The sequence below is a fragment of the Schistocerca americana genome, chromosome X (assembly GCF_021461395.2).
Source record: "Schistocerca americana isolate TAMUIC-IGC-003095 chromosome X, iqSchAmer2.1, whole genome shotgun sequence".
In the NCBI taxonomy this organism is placed as follows: Eukaryota; Metazoa; Arthropoda; class Insecta; order Orthoptera; family Acrididae; genus Schistocerca; species Schistocerca americana.
The window spans coordinates 879,263,741-879,279,506 of NC_060130.1; the positions used below are offsets into that span (position 1 = coordinate 879,263,741).

Genomic DNA, 15,766 nt, shown 5'->3' on the forward strand with positions numbered 1-15,766 from the left:
AAGGTACTAATTTCACGTCTGATCCGATGAAGCAACTGTGTAAGTTACTGAATGTAAAGAAACTACGGACTAGTCCATTCCATCCACCAGCAAACAGACGAACGGAGAGAGTGCATCGCACGATCGCTAAGATGTTGAGTCACTATGTACATAGTCAACACACCGACTGGGATGTGTACATGCAATTCATAATCAGTGTATATAATAATAAGGTACATACGTCGAAAGGACAGTCACCGTACGAAGTGGTGTATGGGCGGAAGATGCCATCACCTTTTGACATGCTTCGTCCAAGGCTGGCAGCGGAGGGCGAGTATGTAAGGCAATTTGCGAAAACCATTAAGGAAGTATGGCAGAGAGTTAGACGAGCTAACACGAAAGCGTTGGAATGACAAGAACGGATGGGAGGTACAACGAGGAAGTTGCCACATTACGGAGTAGGCCAATGGGTGTTACTAGCTAATCCGTATGTTCCAAAAGGGAGAACCAAGAAGTTCACAAACAAGTTCCAGGGACCATACCAGGTAGTGGAAATGACATCACCTGTCAATGTAAAATTACAATTGCCTACCAAGACAACGGTGGTTCACGTTAGTAGAGTTAAGCAATTCCAGGGGGTAATAGATCCGTGTATATGTACTTCTCCTTCTGGCAAAAAGCGAAAAGAAGTGCCAGAAGCAGGCAGTAAACCAGGTAAAGTATAAGTTGTGTTCGAGGGATGTGTAGTTAGCAGTAATTGTAATGTGTGTGTGCGTGGACTAGGGTTATTTTATTGGTATCAAGGGGTAGTGATGGGAGTTTTTTCCTTCTCTCTCCATTCTGTAGGTGATGCAGGATGGGGAACAAGTCGATAGTATGGGGCGTAGTCCTCTGGCAGCTGACACAAGCTGGCCAGGTACAGGATATGCCGTTGCGAAGTGGGGTGTTGTTCAGCAAACAACCGGATGTGGTCCTCACGAGTCACGAGTGGACGCTTCGGCTGGCACTCAACATCCTGCAGGTAAGGAATGAGATGCGGCAGCTACAGGAGTTGGTATCGAGCGTGGAAATGGTTGCATCTAAGAACTGAATATTACGGGACGTGCAAGAAGAGTACGAGGCTTTGGATAGGTCATGTAAGGAAATAAGGGAACAACTGTGCCAAGTCGTCAGCATGATTCCAGGGAGGACAAAGAGAGTAAAGAGGGGTTGGTTGAATGCAGGTGGGAAGTTGCTGAAAACAATTTTTGGAACAGCGGATAGAGATGATATTGACGGTTTGAACAATTCTTTAACAGTTATTCACGACAGGGAGGAAAGCATAGGGAAGTTAGTGGATATACACACAACAGAGATTCGGGGATTAGGTACAGAGCTGTTGAATGTGACACGTGTGGTGCGTGGGATGGCTACAGGGTTACGAGCATATATAGAACAAACACAGAAATTATTGAATATGGATCTGGAACAGGTACAAGCGCGATTGCATGTAGTGGAAAGGAAGCTGGAAATGGCTAAATTGCTGCGGGCTCTGGTTAACAGCATTGGTGATGCACGAGTGAGGATGGATGAACTGCAAGAGGCAGTACATCACACATCGCACGGGCAGGTGGGTGTGACGATGATGTCACCAGAAAAATTCAGACAGAGTCTCAAGCACGCAGAGGAAGAGTTTCCAGAGGGGGTAGAGCACGTAGTGCCGATAATTGAAGCGAGTGTGTCACTTTTTTATCATATGTCTCGGATTAAGGTAACAACGGATCTAGTTAAGATGTATATAGAGATTAGATTTCCAGTAACTAGTGTGTGGAGACAGTATCACTGTTACACAGTGCATCCTTATCCGGTCAGATGGGAGTGCATGGGAAAGGGCGTACAGTTCAGGACACAGGCGGTTTATTAATTTCTGAAGAGGGATGTCTAACGGAGTCAGTTTCCATTTGTCCATCACGGGTTGTTTTCACGGGCAAGGGGTCATGTGAGATCCAGTTATCTAGGGCAGAAGCAGAAGCTTCGGAGTGTTGGAGAATAATAGTGAAGCCCATGCCACATATTCAGCAAGTTGGGAGGCATTGGTTGTATTCAATATTCGCTATGGAGAGGATATCAGCCAAGTGTTATGACAATGGGAATTGGACAGCAACCACGGAGATGGAATTACGGGACAGTGGTTTGCTAATCAACGGGACAAACTGTGAAATAGTAGGGGATTGTTTCAGCTTACCAGCAACAGTCACGGGAGTCATCAAGGTTACAGACATTCATGTGACGTTGTGCTGGCCAGATGCATCATTCAGCATTGCTCCAGGAGAAAATTTGACGTATATTAACGACACTTTAGATGCTACACTATTTCAAACAATAGATAAACAAGTAGATTCGGAGAAAGGTCAAATTTCAATGCAGTAATTATTAAGGCATGTGGAGGAGTACGATACCAGGTGGAAACGTATCATAGTGACCATTGGTATTTCAACCAGTACTATTACCGTGTTGATTGTATTTATTGTTGTGGTATATGTCTTATTAAAATGGAGGATTCAGCATGTTAATCCAAGACTGCTACATGAGATTCCTGTAGAATGGATTACCAGTAGGGCATGAGTCAGGGCAACCTGGATGTATATAGGGAAGAAGTAGAATATAGGATAGAACTAGAGTTAACGTATAGGGCAAATTCGGGGACAAATTTAATTTTTAGGGGGAGGCAGTGTTGCAGCCACATGTAGTAAGCGTTGCTTCACGCAGTGGAGAATGGCAAAACAGAGGCATGCCAGCGACCGAGGCATTGCGAAGTAGGCAGGCACAAATAGCCTTGCTGACAGCAGCAGTCTACCAACAGACTGACGCAAGGGTGCACACAGACCGAGCGAAGCCAGGAGAATGCTGAGTAAGGGGAAGTGAGACCAGCACACTAAGTTATGCTGCAATATACTGTGGGAGTAGTAACAAAAAGCTACCACCGAGGGTAAAAAATGTCCTCCTGGCAGATGTAAATAGTGGAGTGCATGCAGCAACAGACAGAAGCCATTAGGAAGCAGTTTGGATCTGAGGACGGACGTGGTCCATGTCCGAATGTTCAATCTTTGTAGGTGATAATTCCGGAAGTCTGTTCCAGCTTGCAGGAGTCATCCATTCGCCGCCAGATGTCCACGTCAGCCTTGGAGGTTGGCCCGAGTTCGGTCGGCACCATGGCTGACTAACTACAGCGAGAACTTCCAGTAGCACTGGCCACAGAGCGGTCTTGGTCACAGGTGCCGCCGGGGACTGACGCCCGGACTTCATGGCAACCCGGCCCCACGGCGTGTGGTCCGTCCATGAGAGGACCTCGCGACTGACGGCTTCCCAGCTGCCGGTGCAGCAGGCGTCGGCAGCTGACCTCACGGTGACGTGGCTCCGAGGGCGTGCCCGTACTGGAGCGACGACGAGTTCATCTCAACCACAGGGCATCCTGGCTTCAGCGGAGCACTGGTGGCCTCAGGCTCCCAAGTGCAATCAGTGGCGCGTGTTGCGCACATTGTCGGAGAATCTACACAGCAACAGCCAAGCCGAGGGATCCGTAGCGCTGGGCAATGACGACGAGGGAGAAATTGTAAAGAAAGTTCAATAAATAATTGTAAAACTCCACACCATCTCAGTCTATGGTGCAGACACTGTGTCTGCTGCTAACAAGTAGTGCAGAAGTCATAACAGTAAAGTGGTGCAAGATGTTCAATATTCTGAGAAAAATTGGGATAATGCATAAGGAGACCAGGTAATATACAATATGTACAAGAGCCAAGAGGGAATAATAAGAATGGATGATCAAGTATGAAACACTCGGATTAAAAAGGGTGTAAGACAGGGATGTAGTCTTGCACCACTACTGTTCCATCTCACATCGGAGATGCACTGAGGGAAATAAAAGAAAGGTTGAGGAGTACAATTAAAATTCAGGGTGAAAGGATATGAATGATATGATTCGGTAATGACATTGCTATCCTGAGTGAAAGTGAAGAATTATATCATCTACTAAATGGAATGAACAGTCTAATGAGTGCAGTATATGGACTGAGAGTAAATCAAAGAAAGATGAAACTAATGAGAAGTAGCAGAAATGAGAGCAACAAGAAATGTAACATCAGGCTTGATGGTCACAAATTAAATGAAGTTAAGGAATTCTATTACCTAGGTAGCAAAATAACTGATGATGGATGGAACTAGGAGGACATGAAAAGCAGACTAGCAATGGCAAAAAGGGCATTCCTGGCCCAGAGAAATCTACTTGTATCAAACATAGGTCTTAATCTGTGGAAGAAATTTCTCGAAATGTATGTATAGAGCACAGCATCCTGTGGTAATGAAACATGGACTGTGGGAAGACCGGAACAGAAGAGAATCGAAGTATTTGAGACATGGTGCTACAGACGAATGTTGAAAATTAGATGGACTGATAAGGTAAGGAATGAGGGGCTCTGTGCAGAACTAGAGAGGAAAGGAATATGTGGAAAACACTGACAAGAAGAAGGGACAGGATGATAGGACACATGTTACGACATCAGGGAATGACTTCCATGATAGTAAAGGGAGCTGTAGAGGGCAAAAGCTGTAGAGGGCAAAAACTGTACAGGAAGACAGAGATTGGAATACATCCAGCAAATAATTGAGGATGTAGGTTGCAAGCACTACTCTCAGATGAATAGGATGGCACAGGAGAGGAATTCATGGCGGGTTGCATCAAATCAGTCAGAAGATTGATGGCTCAAGGACTGGAGGGGGGGACTAAATATTTCGAAAACAATGTGTTGTGTGGAAAAAAAATGTTCTACATAAAAGTTAATATTAGTAAAGGGGACATCTGTCTGTGTTACACCTGGCCACCTCCTAACCACACTCTTTCCATAAGTGGGATCAACTTCATATTTTCATGTGGGAAATGCTTCTTGTATATTTGGATTCTATGCCAAAAAACAAGTATGGTTCACTCAAACCATTGTTTTCCATTCCTTGTAGATGGCACTGTAATTGACAAATATCAAGTGTGCCTGTTTTTGCAATTAGTAACTGACGCCTTTAATTATACACATCGTTCATGATGTAGATGTAAACCTTTGTGTTCTAACAGTTGATATTTATGCTCAAAATTTCCTTCAGCATTGCAAATTTGACTGTACAGTACAATAGGTTTAGCTATTCCAATGTCTGGTTCAAAACTACATTTAGCACAATCAAGGGATGATGACATGGATGTAATAGTTTTCTGTATCCATCGGGATACTTGATTTTGGTGAGCCCCTAGTCTCTCCCAATCAGGCTGCTTGATACTGGTGAGTCCCCTCGCCTCTCACCATTAGGATGTTTGATTTTGGAGAGTATCCATGGGCAATGTCTGTCACTATAACTTGATGGGCATTTTACCTTATTACAATGGATGTGGTTTGTATTCCACATAACAGCCAGCACGTGAGTTAAGGCAGCTGGATGAAAATACACACTGAAACCAGTCACCCTGATGATGAGTTCGAGGGTGACTCACCACAACCTACCCCGAATGGAACAGAGAACTATATTACCGTACAGGTAGTTTATTTGCCATAAATGTCAATGTCTAGTCATATTATTTGTACTGAGCAATCACATTTACAACACTCAAGTAACATTTGAGCAACAGTATTAATCATAAGAACAGTTGTTTACTGTTACATTGTAAATGAAATGTACAAGTAAATGTGTCAGTTCTTAATTGCAAAAATAGGCACACTTGATACTTGTCAATTACAGCACCATCAGCATGAATGGGAAACAATAGTTCGAATAATATGTATGTATCTTTTGGCACAGAATCCAAGCAGTCAATAAAATTGGAGGGTGGGGGGGGGGGGGGGTCCCACTTGAAAATACTAAGTCTGTGCAGCAGGGGTGATTAACTGGTGACCAGTTGTAGCACAGGCAGGTCCCACTTTACTAATATTAACTTTTCACCTTGAACTTTTTCTTTTTCGTACAATGCATCATTTTTTAGATATTTAGTGGTCTCAAATTAAAACAAACACACTGTGTGTGTGTGTGTGTGTGTTGTATATGTTAGTGAGTGAAGCTGTGGGAAAAAGGCTCTTTATATAAATAAATCAGTGTACTTATCAAGAACTAGGATGTCTGTTCCTTCCAGAAAGTAGTCACAGCAAGCTCAGTTATGCACAGATCATACAACAGTTCCTCTTACTTTCAAATTTAATTCAGTACTCCTATGTTTTGTCTGCACACAATTACTAATGGAAATGGCGTAATTGACAAAGGTAATACTGATGGAATGTTCTAAAAAACAGCTAGCTGCATTCAAGACAATTCTAGAATGTGATGATTAGAATGACATTTTCCTTCAGCCTTCGTAGACAGTAAATGAATATATATATAAATTTCTATACACGAAGAAACTTCATTCTGAATTTTTTTAAATTATGAAGAGACAAGCAGCATGGCCAGTTCTTTAATGTTTATGAGGGACAACTCTCAGTACAGTGGATAGAAACAGATAAATAAACAAAACGGTACTTCTAGCTTTCAAAACCACACATTCATTCTTCAGCTAAGAAAACAGAAAACAAGGGAGAAGATGGGAGAGGGGAGGCAGGTCACTCCATATCTCTTAAGTGACATCATCAGCAGTTGTTCAGGGATCCTACATGTTATTCTGATCAGCTGCAATTTTTTTTCTTAATTTTACTAGTAGTTTCCATTTTATATTATTGTTTTGAAGATTGTAGTGGCCAGTTTCCATTAATTTCATGTTTTATGCAAGGTGAAACCTGCTTTAAGCAACTATCCGGGCAGTGTTTACTTCCACCTGTCAACAAGTATCAATTACACTACACTGTTCAGCTCGTTGGAAGGTAAGTACTGTCTTTATTAAGTGCATGTTGTTTTCTTCCATATCACAGTTGGTTATTGTACAACTAACACCATGTATAATGAACATGTTACATGTTATTCAGTCTGGAATAACACATGTGTCTTGTAGGTTGATATTTCACAGGAATGACTGTATTAGGGATCCCTACAAAGTATATGATGTGTTTCTCCCATGGAACCATTAGTGCCCTTACGCAAATTAGAAAGTATATATTTTGAATTGCACAGATTATATAAGTCCAGAGTCTACCACTCCACCACCTTGCTCAGTTCATAGTATGGGGTGACAGGAGACGGTTGCGTCTGAGAAATAGTGACACGTAAAAATGAAAAGAAAAGAAATGAAGAAACCACATTTGAAACTGTAGTTAACAACCAGTTTACCTTGGTATCTGAAGTAAAAGGGAAAGCGTCTCTGTCAGGCCTGCAATGAACCGGCATGCAGCCAACTCACAAAAATAACATAGAGGCTGTGTCAGAGCAAAATCAAGCAGAGAGAAAATAGATTTGCTACTACAAAGTAGTAATGGGAGAAGTGTAGACTAGATGCTATAGGAAACACTGAGTGAAAGATATGAGGTCGCAAGTATCACGAATCGAAGTGATCATCACAGCCACGCTACAGAAGACATAGGGACTTTGTGTGCAAAGATTTTGGTAGCAGAAAAGAAAAGGATCAGCTGCTCACAGCAGGAAATAGTCTAACAAACTTGACTGTAAAACTAAAGGAGGTGACCTGGATGGAATCGTCAAAGCAACAGAACACATAACATACACCTCGGTAGCTGCGCAGTACGTGCAGCAGATTGCTAACCAAAGGGGCCCAAGTTAGATTCCCAACTGCGTCAGAGATTTTCTCCACTTGATGACTGGATGTTGTACTGTCTTCACATTGGTATCATCATAACTGACATTCCACTTCTGTAATGTATGCATGGGCACACTCCAAAAGCCAGCAAAAAGAAACAGAACACAGGAGTGTGGAAATCTGTGGAGATTTTGCAGTGTCAGGACTGACCATATGTTCACACATTGTAAGCCATATTAACAAAGTTTTGAGTGGGTTGGTGTTGGCTGAAGAAACGTTTCATATTTTGCTGCAATTGGGAGGTAAAGAACTCCTGAAAGAAATGGAAGGCCAAACATAAACAATAAGAACTGACTGGATTACAAAATATTTAACAGCTTTCAGACAAATACAGTTAGATCATTTTATGAGAACACTGTGAGATTGAAATACATAGTATGTTGTATGTTTAGACAATTTGTGAAAGGGAAGAACATTCTATGCCTGCCTGAATATCATGTAAACACAGGGACAGAGGAGTAAATGGTTATAGGGTGGCATCATCATCATATACAATCAATATGGAAAAAGAAAGGGGGAGCCACATGCGTAGAACTTGAAACTGAAGTAAAAATTATTGGAACAGGCAGTTCTTATGTAGATCAGGATCTAAGAGAATGTGCTTGTGAGTTTTTACAGAAGAAGACATCTCTTTCTAACTATTCCCTATTGGGAAACTTTCAATTATTTATGGGAAACCTACATTTCATTGTGCAGATAACTGTCAGGCAAGACATAAAAAATGAACTAGAAAAATTATTTCACTGCTAGAGCAGCAATCTGCTTGGTAATATTTTGCACAAAGTGTTCAGGCTGAAAATATTTAATGTTTACCTACTGTTAATGCTCTATCTGATTTTAATGGACTATACTGAAAGAGAACAGTGTAGTATAATACAGTTCTAAGTCTTGCTAAAATGACAGGGCAAAACATATAGATTTAATAGTGATATCAGGATACAGTGTTTTAAGGATTAGCTAAAAAAGTGAGGCTGAGATGGGGTATACAATGACAGAGATGCTAATGTAAAATTCTATGTCCTTAAAAATTTCATGTCAATATTTGAGGGTGGGGTTCATTTAAAAAAAGATTAGAAATTATAATAAAGAAATAGTAAAAACTCTATGCCATATCCCTTCATCTCATGAGTCTCCTGGATGTGCTTCACTTTAATGACTGCGTTGTTACAGCCTGTGCCATATGGATTCTTCCCACCAAAACCGGCTTTTCTGAACTGAGGTTGTGGGACCCTACCAACAACATATTCATCATTCCTGTGACCCTCTTGGCCCCAACCTTCATTAGTCCTTGTCCTCCACCTACTTATTTCCTTCTGTGTTCCCACTCAAGTACTATATGTGCTTTCTATCCTGCCGGTCCACCCACACAGTCTTTAAGCCTTCTCTACTTCTTCCGCCTCCCTGTACCCGTCACTCTCCCCAATTACAGCCTCCCAACACCTCACCTAGCAGCCCCAGTCCATTCCCACAACATCCCTTCAGTCTCCCACAGGCAAGCACTAGCTTCTTCCCCCAACCCTACCCCACTACCCCTCCAAACACCTCTTCCTTACCCCCACACCCCAAACCACCTAGATTGCTGTTCATATCAGACACTGTTGGTTCTTAGTGCCTGAAGACAATGGCCATTTGTGTGTGAGTTGTGCTTCTGTGGTCGTGTGTGTATTTCCTACTCTGGGAGGAAGACTCTGTCTGAAAGCTTAAATTGTCAGCACTCTTTTTCACAGAGTCTGTTACTAAATGCCTGCTCTATGTGGTAAGTACCAACCTATCCTTTCCATATTGTTGTTATTCTATCCCGGACTTTCAACTGTTTGACAGATTCATCTGTGTTCTGGACAAGGAGTTAAACCTGGCAACTTAGCTTTTGCACTTTTAAACATGAAATTAACCACGCACAGTTCATAAGTCGACCTGCACTTCAATTCCTTGCTTCTGATGGTGCTATGCAACATATCCAGCAGAGTTTCTGTGAAGTTACAGAGAGAATTTAAGCTTAGCCACAAGGTCAGTCTGGAGAGCTCAGGGGATGAACAGCACTGCCCACGGTGGTAACCTGCCACAAAGTTTCACTGATTGCATAAGAGTGAGAAGCGAGGATAATACATGGAGTTCACTAACAGCCATCTTGTATGCATGTAATGGAGGCATTAAACAATCTAATCGAAGCTTAATATATATATGAAGAAATGACCTAAATTACTCATCACTAAAGCTGTCATTGGTTGAAAAACATACTTAATAGCAGCCACAAAAATCTTCGATCAACTGTTGAGTATCACAAATCCAAACAAAAATATTTTTTATGGCTACTCCTGCTGTTCTATAGATGAATTTTTCACTAAATGCTAGTATCATGTGTTATAATCATTTTTATTAAATTTAAGCCATTTTGCTAGTCAGTAGTTTGTAAAGGAACAGCATGTAGCTGTATAAACACATCACGTGCACACGGCTTGTAAAGTGACTCATTCCATGGCATTCCAATAGAAATTATGCAAATTTACTATGGAACACAAAATTACTTAACTGAACCCTTGTTGACAGACACCACTGAGGTGTATGGTGGAAAGAATACAAATATGACGGAATGGCACCAGAGAGACTGAAGGTCACTGTGCATCAGAAAACATTGACAGTTTCGATTTGAATTTTTTTTTTTAAAGGAACCCCACCCTCAAATATTGACATGAAATTTTTAAGGACATAGAACTTTACATTAGCATCTCTGTCATTGTATACCCCATCTCAGTCTCACCTTTGTCTCTGTTGTCAAATTTAAATGTTTGATTAGTAACGTGGATAGTGACTGACATAAATAGTGTCAAAGTCTACATAATCTCAATTTGAGAAAGTAAAATGACAAATGAAAAGAATAAAAGAAATAGAATGTAGTAAATAAATATAATAAAGTGGAAATGGAGAAAACTAAGGATGAAAATAAAAGATAATCATAAAAGAAAAGTGGGGAGGGGGGGGGGGGGGGGGCATTGGAAGGTTAAAAAGGGGAAAGAGTACACCCAGGAGAATCATGAGATTAAAGTATATGTTACAGAGCAAGCTCCCACCTGTAACGCTCAGAGAAACCGGTGTTCGATGGGGAAAAATGACCTATTGGTAGTCACATCTCTTTAATCACACTATCAATAATGTGCCTAGCATCTCAGTACTGAATATCAAACATTTTTATTTGTATCTATATGTGTGTTCTGTCCATTTGCTAGAAGCCATCCTTATGTAGAATTATATACAGTGAACACAAAGCAGTTGGTAAATGACTCGTGTAGCTTCGAATATGACCCCACCTCTTACACTGTATATCACATGCATGATGGGACTGGAGGAGGTGTGCAGGACAGGTTTTTTCAGTGGGTTCAGTCACATGATTAGAAAGCAAGAGATGAGTGGAAAATTACATGGTTTCATAAAGATTTACATATTTCTTTCTTCTGAGGATCATCTCGCAATGATACTGGATTTGACATCATAACACAATGAAAAAAATAGCCCAAAATATACATACACACAGAATATGTAAGTATGCTTTTATAATGATAGGACAAATGGGCAGCTCTGGCATTGATAAAGGAAACATACTGGCACATGCCAGAAAAATAATTTAAAAAAAAACCTTAATTAGACAGAGTAAACTTCATCATCTTGAATGTGAGGACAGTGTCGTAATCACCGCACTATATCATTTTTCATTAATTTAATTATTCATTCACAAATCAGTCAGATATGGACTGAACAGTGGAATGAAGCAGCAACATAATTCATGCTGAAATAGGTGCATGTGATAGAGGATTCTGAATGTCAGATCTCTTTATTAGATAAGTAGGTCAGAGAATTTACAAAGAAAAGTAGATAGGTTGAAATTAGATATAGTGGGAATTAGTGAAGTGCAGTGGTAGAAAGAAAAGGTTTTCTGGTCAAGTGAGTACATGGTTATCAACAAAAAAATTGAAATGGGGTATTAAAGGAGTAGATCCAATAATGAATGTGAAAAGAAGAATGTGAATGAGCTGCTACGAATAGCACAGTGAACACATTATTGTAGCCAATACACACACTTCTGTCTCTATGCTGTCCATTTTTGGAACACAACTAACAACCAGCTTAGAGACAAATGATGACACTTTCTGCAGGACCTGACCATCATTTTGCAGGACAGTGCTCAAGCACGTACGATGCAAGCAGTTACTGATTTGTTTGACTGACGGAGTTGCTAAGTGCTACACCACCTACTGCACTCCCCCAACTTAAGCCCTTGTGAGTTCAACTCGATTTCTAAACTGAAGGAAACACTTCACGGCATTCGCTTCAGGACTGCTACAAATTCTTCGGGCAACAAACCGCGCCACTCAAACTGTCAACACAACTGGCACAGGTAAGAGTATACTATGAGGTAAGAGTATCCTATGACTTCAATATTGCTGTCAACGGGTTATACACAATGGTAGTGACTACTCTGAAGGTCATTAAAACTTTTAAACACATATCTATTTTGTACAAGCTGTAAATAAATAGTTGCCATTGTTAAAGTTCAAACACTCGTAACTGCTACCTCCACATACGGAGAGGAGACAAATAATGTGTGATGAAATAAAAGAAATTATTCAGACTGTTACGGAGACAAAGCTTTAATTCTGATTAGGGACTAGAATTTGAGGGCAAGAAAAGGAACAGAAGAAAACATTTTTGAGAAGATGGACTGGGAGAAAGGAACTGAAGGGGAAGCTGCCTGGCAGAATTTTCCACAGAGCACAGTTTAACCATTGTTAATACTTGGTTTAAGAATAATGACAGTATGTTCTACGCACAAGAACCTCACCTGGAGCCACCACATAGATGATATAATATTAAGACATGGATTTGAAAACAGGATTTTGAGCTGCATTTCCTGGTGCTGATGTGGAATCTGGCCATCAATTATTGGTTATGAACTGTAACTCAAAAGTGAAGAAACTGTAGACAAGTAACGAAAATTAAGCATATGGGACCTGTACAAGTTAAAAGAACCAAATTAAATATCATGAGACTTCAAGAAGTATGTAATAAATTCCAAAGAAGACAGGTGTTGACCGGTGTGAATATTCCACAACCATCAATTTAATACTGACATGAATTATTTACAAAATAAAAAAAGACTGATAGAAACCAACCTCAAGGAAGATGAGTTTCTATTACGGAGAAAAGCATGAACACATCAGGTAACACCAATCCTACAGCTAATCTTAGCAGATGGAGTAAAGAAAGGCAAACCTACCAACACATTTGTAGCATATGTCCATTTACAAAAGGCTTCTGACAACATTCACTGGTATACACTTTGAATTTCTGAGGGTAGTAGAGATAACATACGTTCATAGAAACCAGGCTGCATTTATAGGAGTACAAGGAAATGAAAATGAAGCAGCAATTCAGAAGGGTAGACAGAGTGGATAACTAATCTAGAGATTCTGAACTGAATTGGGACGAAAAGAAATTCATGGCACAACACATGTTAATAGGACACATGCTGATGCATCAATGAACAACAAATTTAGTAATGGAATGAATATGTATGTATGTGCCTGTGTGTGGGGTGTGTGGAGCTGGGATTAAAAGTGTAGAGGAACAGCAAAGCCCTACTGCAGTTACCAGGTTTAAATGTATGTAGGTTGCAGTAGCTATGCAAAAAGGAAAGGGCTTGTACACGAGCTTGAAGATCTGCATCTAGCTATTCTTCAGACTGAAAACCACAACAACAGTTGTAGTCAATGGACACGACAATAACATATGTCCCATGGCTAATAGCCAAAATACATTTCTGGAATGTCATATTGTAAACTTAAACAGCTTAGCTGTAATATTTATTATCTGTGAACATGTTGCAATATTAGCCCGTTTTCTACCTAACATATTATACAAACACAACAACAACATTAAGTGTGTCATAATATGTAACACAAAGAATTTATGAACGTTTGAAATAAAGTAACTCGTGCAATCTGGTACGACAGTATTTACAGTACGAAAAAAAAGAGATTAAGAATAACACAGAACAGTAAGCTCTTGGAAGATTAAATTAGGCCTAAATAGAGTTTTCTTCAAACATTATAACGAATCCGTGTATTAGATAGAGGGAAATAATCTAACCTTGAAGTTGGTGTCAATCTGTCTCACACACACACACACACACACACACACACACACAGAGAGAGAGAGAAGAGAGAGAGAGAGAGAGAGAGAGAGAGAGAGAGAGAGAGAGAGAGAGAGAGAGATTTTAATTGATTTTCTCTCTGATTCATCTGTTGGCTGTATTATAGATTAAAACAATAAATAGAAATTAAATGTTTAGTACGCAAACACAACGCTAATTTCTTAGCGTCTGAATGGAGAAACGACTATTTCTAGTATTGACATATGTGACATCTTCTACTCTGTAAATACCGAATTGAAAGCTGCATAATGGTTGCATCATCAACTTATTTTACGATAATCAATCAACTACGAAAGCATTATGTTGGTCGTTCTGAAGGGAAACTGTAACCTGCTATCAATTTCATTACTTTGTGCTTTCTTTCCAGACAGTTCTGCATCATACCCACTGTAGTCATGCCGCTAGTCATAGTCTATATTCAACGTAGTATTTACTGTCATTTAAAGCAAGTGCCGCGGAAAACACTTTAGAATGCTTATTCAAACTGTCATACTTTGACCAACATACCGACGGGAAGGTAATAAAAATTGAGATTTCAGTCCACAAATATTCAATGACAGGCTTTCGGGCAAAAAGAAACATGTCATTCTTCATGATTAACACTGAAGCAGTAATGTATTAGCGCTAACTGTCTCGCTTTTGTGCTCGGTATGTTAGGAGCTGTCACAATACACAATCATATCTTACCTCTTCGAATGTAGCTGCCAAAAAGATGAATTCTTTGTCACTATAGGACATTTTTGATGTGCCTACTAAATGCACTGACGTAGAAAATAAACAACGAATAACGTCTTATATTGACAACAATCATTACCACTCGATAAACACAACATCATACAGAATACAACTATATCCAAACATGTTCAATGTTTCAGAGCTATCACGTCAAACGACGCTCTTGATGTATGTAGGTTAATCTCTGGTTACTGGTATGTTCGGTTCATCGGTGCATATTCAATATATCTCGCGTCGACATGAAAACGCTGTTTTTGTAGCAGTAATATATGAGCTTCTTTTCATTCCGTCATTACGGGTGGAAAAACGTTTTATCTAATTCCATAAAGTACAGAATTCTTTATTCGTTTATTTGTTTATTGACTCAAAAGATAATCACGCACATATAAGATACAAGTATGTTTTATGAGGGTACGAAAGGCGGTCGTCCGTGGTCTTGATGAAGGAACCATAATGGCATAGGTCTAAAATTATTTAGGAAAACCACAGAAAATCTAAATCAGAAAATCTAAATCAGGAAAACCGTACAGAATAGGCTCCATCCTCCCGACCACAAGGTCAGCCTCTTAACAACTGCACTGCCTCATTCTTTTGGTCCTTGCATATATGAAGGACACCTGCTGGTGGCCCGGAACCATGAACTTGCTGCTGTACGTCTTGCACTAACTTCAGTCCGTTGAAAAAACTGACTCCAGGCCGGGGAACATGCCATTATTTTCCATGCCCATGAACATGACCTTCCCTGTGTCCACTTGAAAAACTGCGTCAGCATCCTGCCACGTTAAGTGAAATGTTGAACTTAGGAAAATGATAAAATATTAGATCTTGGCACAAGCTTTTCTCACAAAACCAGTACGAAATTGTAATCTGACAAATTAATGTAGTTATCGCCTTTTATTATTAACCGCTACTCCGAATCGTGTAAGTACCGGTAATCTTTGATTGTGTAGTATGCATTACTTATGAAGAACGTTTTATCTGCATTTTTAAACAAATGTATCTTAGTAATTTTTTTCATTTTCTTGGAACTTTCGTTATACAATTTCATTCCCTAATAGGACGTTGCGTTGAGTTTTTTATTTGTTTTTCGT

General features: G+C 40.1%; 1 protein-coding gene across 1 annotated transcript in view; it reads right to left on the minus strand.

Moving 5' to 3' along the window:
* The window catches only part of LOC124556627 (protein zyg-11 homolog B-like), a 222,705-nt gene extending 207,882 nt beyond the window's left edge, over nt 1–14,823 (minus strand). The window contains exon 1 of the mRNA XM_047130596.1: nt 14,628–14,823. The gene's annotated coding sequence lies outside the window, so the exon portion shown is untranslated. The remainder of the gene's footprint in view (nt 1–14,627) is intronic.
* Nucleotides 14,824–15,766: the final 943 nt, after the last annotated feature.